The sequence below is a fragment of the Triticum dicoccoides genome, chromosome 3B (genome assembly GCF_002162155.2).
Source record: "Triticum dicoccoides isolate Atlit2015 ecotype Zavitan chromosome 3B, WEW_v2.0, whole genome shotgun sequence".
Taxonomy (NCBI): domain Eukaryota; kingdom Viridiplantae; phylum Streptophyta; class Magnoliopsida; order Poales; family Poaceae; genus Triticum; species Triticum dicoccoides.
In genome coordinates, this window is record NC_041385.1 from 13,285,270 (window position 1) to 13,294,415 (window position 9,146).

A 9,146-nucleotide genomic window follows, 5' to 3' on the forward strand; every position below is an offset into this window, starting at 1 on the left:
GTTGAGGAGAAGGGTGCAGTCATGTTATACGCGCGTGAATGGTCCGTCGAAATTCAGAATGTGACCTTACAAGTGCACGGTTTATATTCAGTGTTTATTTTCGGGTTTCTTGCCCGTTAAGTTTTTTAGCTCGAAACTTAGTCTATTTACAACGTGATCACGACACAAAACCATTCGCTTCTCATATATATACATATATACGAGCTATCTCTCTCCACTAAAGATACATCAAATGGAGCTAGGTCTTTTGCTTTTTCTCGTCGTTGCATTGTCCTAGTAGCCTCCTCTACCCCAAGTGTGTGTTTGCACCGACGAATAGGAGAACAGTCTCCAAAGCCTCTCGCTCTTGAGAGCCAGCATCGGAAGAGGGTGAGATATGTTTTTGAGAAGCGCTTCGGGCGATTGAGTGTGTTCTTCACCATGGGTCGCCTTCCTTCCAAATCAAGCAATGCCTCACACCGTTGTTTTCCGCCTTGGCCGGCCTTTGCCAACATTGTTGTCAGTAACATTGTCTTAGCAACGGCCACAACAACTTCATCTACAAGCTGGATATGATTCTCCTACTTAATCATGGTCGTTACTTCCATGATGTTGTTTTACTTGTTGTTCAGTTAATCTAGTAATGTGTTGGATTCGCCGTGAAAAACATTTTCCTTTTCAAATAATCAACCATATGGACGTTAGTTTTTTTAGCTTGTTGTTTTACTTGTTCAATTCATCTGGTAATGTGTTGCGTTGGCCATGATATATATTTGGGAGTTAATCATGTTGATTAAATTTTCAACTGTAACTTTTTTCTTTTCAAATAATCAATTATATGGAAGCTCACATTCATGTACTATCGTATTAGTACTTTTTTGGCGGGGTCTTTCATTTGATTATACTCCCTCAGTTTCAAAATATAGTGCGCCACGCTTTTTAAGGTTCAACTTTGACCATAAATTTAACCAACGAGACCGAATGCGGCGGAGCAAAAATTACATAATTGAAAAATTCTTTTGAATACGAACTCATTGGTATAATTTCGCTCACGCCGCATTTGGTCTCGTTTGTTAAATTTATGATCAAAATTGAAACGCGGAAACCGAAGACACACTATATTTTACTCCCTCCGTTTCAAAATATATTTTGGAACGAAGGGATAGAACTGAGCGGGTAAGTGATATGGGAAGCTCACGTTAAATGGGCACAGGCTAAAAAACAAACGTGATTGCATCCGTTACCGCGTTAAAGGCGCTGGCGACACGACAACACGTCCTCTCTTTCCGTGGTCAACTGTGGCGTGTACTAGAGAAGATGCCAGTCCAAGCTTGGATAAAATGCTTGTTATTTTTTCCTTGGGAGGGAAAAAGGGCAGACCAGAGACGAATATCTAGGGAGGATTATATAAAAAAATTAACCAGAAACTATGAGTATTTTTTTACTCTGAAAAAAGGTGCATGTTCAGTAAAAAAAATACAGGCATAAAAATGCATATAAGATAGCCTAATGTACTGCCTCGGAAGCATCACAACTCCGTGCCGACAAATCTGCACCATCCCTTTTTTTTTGTTTGGAGAAGTGTGCAGGACCATCAGTGTGTGTGTGTGTGGGACGACGTGTGCACGTTTCGGCCCAGAGCATCTCCCCCCGTCAATGCTCCTGACAGCGCATAAACAATCTGTTTTCTTTCTCAAAGATCGTGGATTAAATTATCGTCAAATGATGGTTAGCCGCCCCATCACACACGCCAAGTATTACTAGGGTTAACTGTATCCTACTACTGTACCTCTAGTATGAGTCGCCATCTGTCTGCGCTAGAAGGCCCATTGATGATGCAGTATCGGTTAACTGTATCGGTTTGAATGTATGTATGTGAATATGTATGTACTTCAATGGATGTAGCCGTGGACCGGCCGATCGCACCGACCGTTCCAAGCCACTCAACTCAACATCACGGCGCGATGCGTGCTCGTGTGCCGCGTGAAGATCCAGCATACTGTACTAGCCTGTAATGGTGACAAAGGAGCCTTGGCCGTAACACTGACAAAAAAAAAGATTCCCTGCTATGCATTGTCCAACTTGGTTTGCATATTCATTAAAAAAAGTTGTTTTTTTTTTGCATATTGCAGTTGTCACGTACTGTATGCGCAAGTAGGAATCAAGAGGCAGGTGACGGGATCACCGCAGCGAGTGAGTGACACAAGTGCAGCAGGAGGGGAGGCGGTGCCGAGTGTGATAGATGCAGTGAGATAGTATAATAATGTTAATAATTGGCAGCAGCAAAGTTTGACAGAAAGTTGATCCCTGACCTGACCGCTGTGGTAGCACATGGCGTAATTGGCTGACACACACTGGGCACACTCGCCTCAATCAGCCAAAGCTCCTCCATGCATCCATGTCACACGCCGGCCATGTGCGTGAGCGTGAGTTAAAAAGTGTCGGTACGGGTTCCGGGCGGCCGGGGAGCCATGGAGCGGCGACCGTAACAGGGACGAGCCGAACGACCAAGCCCAGTCACCGGGCGTGACATGAGGCTCGATCGCCTTAGATCCGATCACTCCCTTGCACCGGGCAACTGCTGCCCGTAGTGGCCGGCCACCACACAAGTAGGACACGACACTGTAGGAATAAAACTTGGACCCTCCAAAGCCAAACTCCACCAGATTTTCTTCCGCCGTGCTCCCTGTCCCTGCCTACCAAACTCTTCCCGCGTCAACTTGTCATTAGAAGCACCGTTTTTCTTTTTCTTTTTTGCTTTTTTTCCTCGTCCTCTGAAAGCTACGCGGCTGTGAAGTTTGAACAACATGCTCCCTTCGTCCCAAAATTCTTATCTTAAATTTGTCTAAATACGAATGCATCAAGTCATGTTTTAGTATTAGATACATCGATATCTAGACAAATTTAAGACAGGAATTTTGAAACGGATGAAGTACAATTTTTCAACATTTGGGTAGTAAAATAACCCCACTCTCTCATAAATGTCGCTTCAAGGCGAAATGAGGAGGGGCTCAGACAAACTCCCAGGCTTCGCGCTCGGCCCGGTTGGACCGCGAATTCCGACGAACATGGGTCCCCGTCCGTCCGATCCGTGCACCGCGCGGCCAGGGCCATAGACAGGGGCCATGTTTGCGTCTTAAACTCCACGTTCAGTAGTAGTACAGTTTACGCAACATTCGGACTAGAAGTAGCATCATCAGTGACTGTCACTGCAAGAGTACCCTTAAGGAATAGTGTAAATGCTTGCAGCTGCTGTGGTACGAATGCAATGAATTTTGTTGGGGATCCTCCGTTCATTAACTCGTCTTTCTTCAGGGAAAAGTCTAAAATAAACCTTGATCTTGTAGGCGCTAGCGAAATCGAACCCCGAAGTTCAAATCCCTGAAATCGTCACTCTCAACTCACTAATCCCGGTCTAATTTGGACCCTGACAGGGTTTGCAGTTAAAAAGCAGTGACATGGCTGGGATTTTACTTAGTGGTGGGCCAGCGATGTAAGTGTTGACCGTTCTGCTTATAATCGTTGGGGCATTGGGGAACGAAATCAAATAGCGATTGGTTAGCGAGAGCGAGGGCAGAGGCGATTGGGGATTCCACGGTGGGAGCGGCGGCGCGACGTGGTCTTCGAGCTCTTCTGTGGTTCCTCCGCTCGTCCTCCTCCCCGGCCGCCGCGACGTCGAGGAGCACCACGGCGGCGGCGGCGGCGGGCATGGGGTAAGCGGGGCGGCGCAGGAGCGGGAAGCCGGAGGCCGCTGCAGCGACCTGCGAGATGTCGGCGGCAACAGCGGTGCTGAAGACGTAGAGGCCGAAGAGCAGGTGCACCCTGGCGCTGATGCCGAGCTCCACCAGGCCGAAGATGAACCTCGCCATCGTCCTGTCCTCTGGATTTGAGAGACGAGGTTTGGAAGCTGAAGGGAGAAGGCAATGACTGCAAATGCAACCACAGTTGGGAGGGCAATTTCTGAAGATGCAACCACAGTCGAAACTGAAGAAGAAGAATGCAGAAGTAGTGACTTGAGAGCTTTATGTATGCAGTGTATGCAATTTTATGTACTCAGTGTATCCACTTTTATGCAGTGTTTGAACAAACAGTGGTTTGTACAATTTATTCTAAGTTGAATGTACCAAAATGCTTTTCATATCTGTCAATTGAGCAAAAAAAAAATTGACATGACCATGGCAGAACATAACACATTTTTCAGCCATTTAATGGAGGTACACACCGAACATATAGCAAATTTGAGAGTACAAATCCAAGTTTGCAATAGATTACAAAAGCTGATGCCGTTGAAGGTTTGCAACATTACATAGCCTTAATGTTTGCATAATACTTGGCACCATTACACATTGCCACTAGCAGTAAAGAACTTGAAGCTAGGAAGGGATGATGCAGGTGCTCTCTTTGTCTTCTTTGCTGTGTCACCATGTGTCCCAGCAGATGTTCCAGCTGTTGTCCTTCTTGGAGGCTTAAATGTGGATGCTCCAGCAGATGTTCCAGCTGCTATCTTCTTGGACCTTGCTGGTGCAGTTGATGGTGCATTTGATCTTGATGCTGCAGTTTGGGCTGCTTTTGACCTTGCTGCTGCAGTTGGTGTTGCATGTTGTGTTGATGATTCACCAGGTTGCTACAAGCACAAAAATGAAGATATATTAAACTCTAGATAAATTAAATTTGAGATAAATCACTAGAAATCATGTAAATTCAGTTGAGGCATGCTAAATTACATCTGATGCCTTCCTTTTTTTTTGTAGTCTTCACAAGGTGCGCATTCTTCTTCTTGCCTCTGTCTGGGTTCTTCTTGCAGCCTCCCTTGTTGTGGCCAGTGTTATGGCACAATGAGCAAGTAATTATAGTGCCATGCTTACTCATTTTGTTGGTAGGCTTCGGTTTTTCAGTTTCTTCCCTCTTCCTGGCATTTTTCTTTGGCCTGCCTGGCATTCGCACATAACCTGGAGCTTGAGGCCTAGGCTTGGCAGAAATTGGCCAAAGTTCTTCACCTTCTACAGGCTCTAGACAATGCTCATATATGCTGTTGAAGGTATCAACTGAGTAACAAGGATCAATATAATCTTCCACAAGTTTCTTACACTTGTAGATAGCAGTAATTCCATGAGAACATGGCAGACTTGCTAACTGAAAATAACCACATGAGCATGTCCTATTTTCAAGGCTCACTGTGTACTGCCTTCTCCCAGTTAAAAGCTTCACTTCAAAGCCGTCTTTTCCATTCCAGAGCACCTCCATGAACTGTGTCCTTGCTATGCTGCTCTTCAATTTCTTAAATATGCTTGGGCATATTTTCCCATGGAACTTCGCACCTTTCTCCCTTTGTTCCTGAATTCTACTAAATATTTTCTTTCTGATCTTCTCTTGCATGGAAATCAAAGGATAAAACCTGGCATCAATGATTGCATGATTAAAACTTTCACACAAGTTGTTGTCAACTGACTCACGGTTGGCACCAACTGCAAAAAAAGCTCTAGCCCAGTGTCCCGGCTCTGTTCTCATCATGTCCTGCACACCCTCTGGTGTTAATTGTGCAAGCTTTGCTTTATAGTAGTTGAAGTCTTGTTTGTTGGATGCTTTAGCCACTGCCCAGAACTTTTTCTGCCAGTCATGCGCCCTATCCAATTCGCATATATATGTCGAGCACACATCCTATGCTCTGCATTTGGTAGATAATCTGCCATGGCGTTAATAAGACCCTTCTGCTGATCAGAAATGAAGACCCACCCTTCTCCATTATTGTTGATGTCTAGATCTTTGATAAGCAACCCAATGAACCACTTCCAACTCTCATTTGTTTCCTGCTCCACGACTGCCCAAGCCACTGGATACATCTGGTTATTGGCATCTCGGGCAATGGCACATAACAACTCTCCTTTGACTGCTCCTTTGAAAAAACAACCATCTAAACCTATCACTTTCCGGCAACCAGCCTTGAATCCCAACTTCAATGCGTTGAAGCACACATAAAAGCTTTGAAAAATGTTCTGATCCATGTTTTTTGGGTCCAAGCAAACTGCAACTGTGCTACCAGGATTACTTCGAAGCAACTCTTCTTGGTAGTCAAAAACCCTTGTGTACTCACTTTTCATTCCAGCCATTAACTTTTCCATAACAATCTTCTTCGCATGCTTGCATTTAGATGGAGACACATCGGCACACATGTCCTGTAGTACTGTTGCCTTCATGCTCTCAATTTTCCACATAGGATTAGCTAGAATAAAATGCTCGTACCGCTGTGCAATAACTTTCGCAGTCACAAGCCTGTTGTTTCTGTTATGTGCACAATGGTGCTCATCATTGAATGTGCTTATCTGGAACCTGCTGGTTCTTGAGTTTTTTGAAGCATAGAGCAACCAAGGGCAACCATCCCATCCACATATGGCCCTAACCCTATCTGACTCTGATTTAAGGAACACGATGCTCCTTTTGGTGACCAGTCCATACCTCTTCAGTGCTTTCACCAACTGGTTCTTGCTTCTGAATACCATCGTCAAGCTAAAATGTGGAATCTCTGTCTCATTATTGTATCTAGGAAACCTGCTCTTCCTTCTCACTTGTTGTCCGTCAGAGTCTTCATCGTATGAGTAATCCTCATCAGATGAATCGTAACCCCACTCCTTCTCTTCTGCTTCTATTTGTTCCTCCATATTTGCAATCAGATCAACTGGAACAGGATCATTGGATGATCTCCCAATCCAACTCTTCGTGTCCTTCATCTTCTTCTTGAATTTCCTAGCATGCCTTCGGAGCTCCACAACCTCTGAATTTTCACCGCTGTCCTCACTGTGAGGCTCATATTCAGGGTCCGAATTAGATTCACTATCTGAATCAGAAGCTGCTGTTTCTGGTGCTTCACTTGGATTGAACACCTGAGATATTGGAAATTGAGAGGCTACCACATCATCTTGCACATTCTCTGCTGCCACTTCCCTTCTTCTACCATGAACTTGCTTCATTGGACTGATAATGACTTGAGTGATCACACCACTGTCATCGGGAATCATCACATCAGGAACAATCACTACATTTTCAGTACCTTCAACTGTGTCTGCACTGATTACAATGTCAGGTGCAAAATCATCATCGCTTAGCTCCATGATCTCATCTTTTTCGAAATCACTACCACTGCTGCTATGCTCACTGTCCTCCTCTCCATGGTACTCGACATATATGTCTGCTACTCCTCCCACTTCAGTGTACTCTGCCATCTGCAAACATCTACTGTCATCATTCAGAAACATCAAGCCATCAGCAAGTGATTTCCCCGGCAACCGAAAATAGAACTTCATAGATTCCTTCAACTCCATATGATCTTTCAAAAAGCCTTTGACCTCTTGGAGTGACAGCTTATCTCTCTCAATCTCTGACATCTCTTCATCTCCCCCCACATACTGTATATTGAGACCATTATTGCCGATGAACTCGCCAGCGAAATGGAATCAAACATTCAAAATCTCCGCCGGATCCATGATGAAACTGAAATAAACAAAGAAACATCACTTACTCGTGCTATTACGAACAATTTCAATGCAAAAAAGGTACCCTAATCGCACCAAAATCCAGTCTTTCTACCCACAAACCCACAGCACGTTCCGCCCCTCCAACACTAACCCTAAGGTTGTACACAGAGGTAAAAGAAATGGTGCCCAGAGGAGGAGGATAATGGAGACATACCTTAGCCCGTCGCTCGCCGTCGCACGCGGCCACGATCATCGCTGATGTCGTCAATCAACCGCCGCCTATCGCCATTGCCGTCGCGGGAGATGAGAAGACAGGGGACGCTCTCCTTGACTAGATCAACGAACGGGCCGTCGCACTGGGCCGGGCCACCTTTTACGCAGCGAAACAGCCGTCTCCCTCTCTCTCAAAAGAAAAAACAAAGCAATCCCGGCTACGACTTGCCACGTCGACAATCCCTGTTTGGGAATACTTGTCAAGGTCCAAATTAGACCGGGATTCGTGAGTTGAGAGTGACGATTTCAGGGATTTGGACTTCGGGGTTCGATTTCGCTAGCGCCTACAAGATCAAGGTTTGTTTTGGACTTTTTCCCTTTCTTCGCGCTCGCCATCGACCGGGCGGCTTCTTTCTTTCATTAGGACGGCAAGGAGATCAGTTCCAGGGAATTGCGGGTACTACCATCATTCCGCCTTAATTGGGCGCTTGTTGAGTTTCCTTCACATAGGCCTCACTCCGGGCTGATTTAGCAGCTTGGAAACGGAAGAGCTTGCCAACCAGCCTCACTCTGTCATCCCTGCGGTCGCTCGATGCAAGAGGCAGCACCTCTTGCCTTGCGTCCGCATCGACTCATACAGCCTCTCCAAGAACTTGCCGCCAAATTCATTGCCAACAATCTGCACCAAGAGCCGGCAACCGCAATGAATACCGCATGCGCATCTTCTCAAGAGAAATACGTACGGTACACGACCACCCCGCCGCTCCTGGATGCCAACCACATCTGGCATACTGCCGTTTTTGGGATCGACAGACACGGCCATCCACACACCGCTGCCGGACGGATGGAAGCGAATCAGATGAGATCGGTGTGGGTGTGTACTGGTAACGAACGATGATGCAACGAGACGATCGTTTCCGTCGTCCGTGTGCGGCGTATGTATATGCGGATGGAGACCGATGGACCGATCGATGCGGTGGTGGTTGCAACATCCGTCCCAGCATAGAATGATCGAAAGAATTTTGTCTGTGTTGGTCGCACTTGCGCATCGCGTACATCGCCGGTACAGTAGCTACTGTTAATGGCGACGTCCGGCCTTGTTCCGGCGCGACGTATTTCTCGTCGTCACCACGTCGCCGGTGGACTGCCTTCAGCTGTCGACGCAATTAATGGCTCGAATGTGATTGGTTTCACTGTACTGATTGCACTGGTTGACGGGGCAGCATGTCTGCGCCGAGATGTTTTGACTTTGTCTGCCAAACCCAAACTGGAGGGAGAATATCCAAACAAATTAAATTAGGAGGGTCACAATGGGCAAGAACATAAGCTAGTAACTTCACACTTTCCTAGACAATGGGCAAGAACATAAGCTGGTGAGTAGGAACATCTATGTAGTGTCATGCAACGATATATTTATTAGGTTATAGACTCATTGTTTCTTGAAGTGTGTGATGTTCCGGTAACTTAGCTAGTTACCACAAGCAC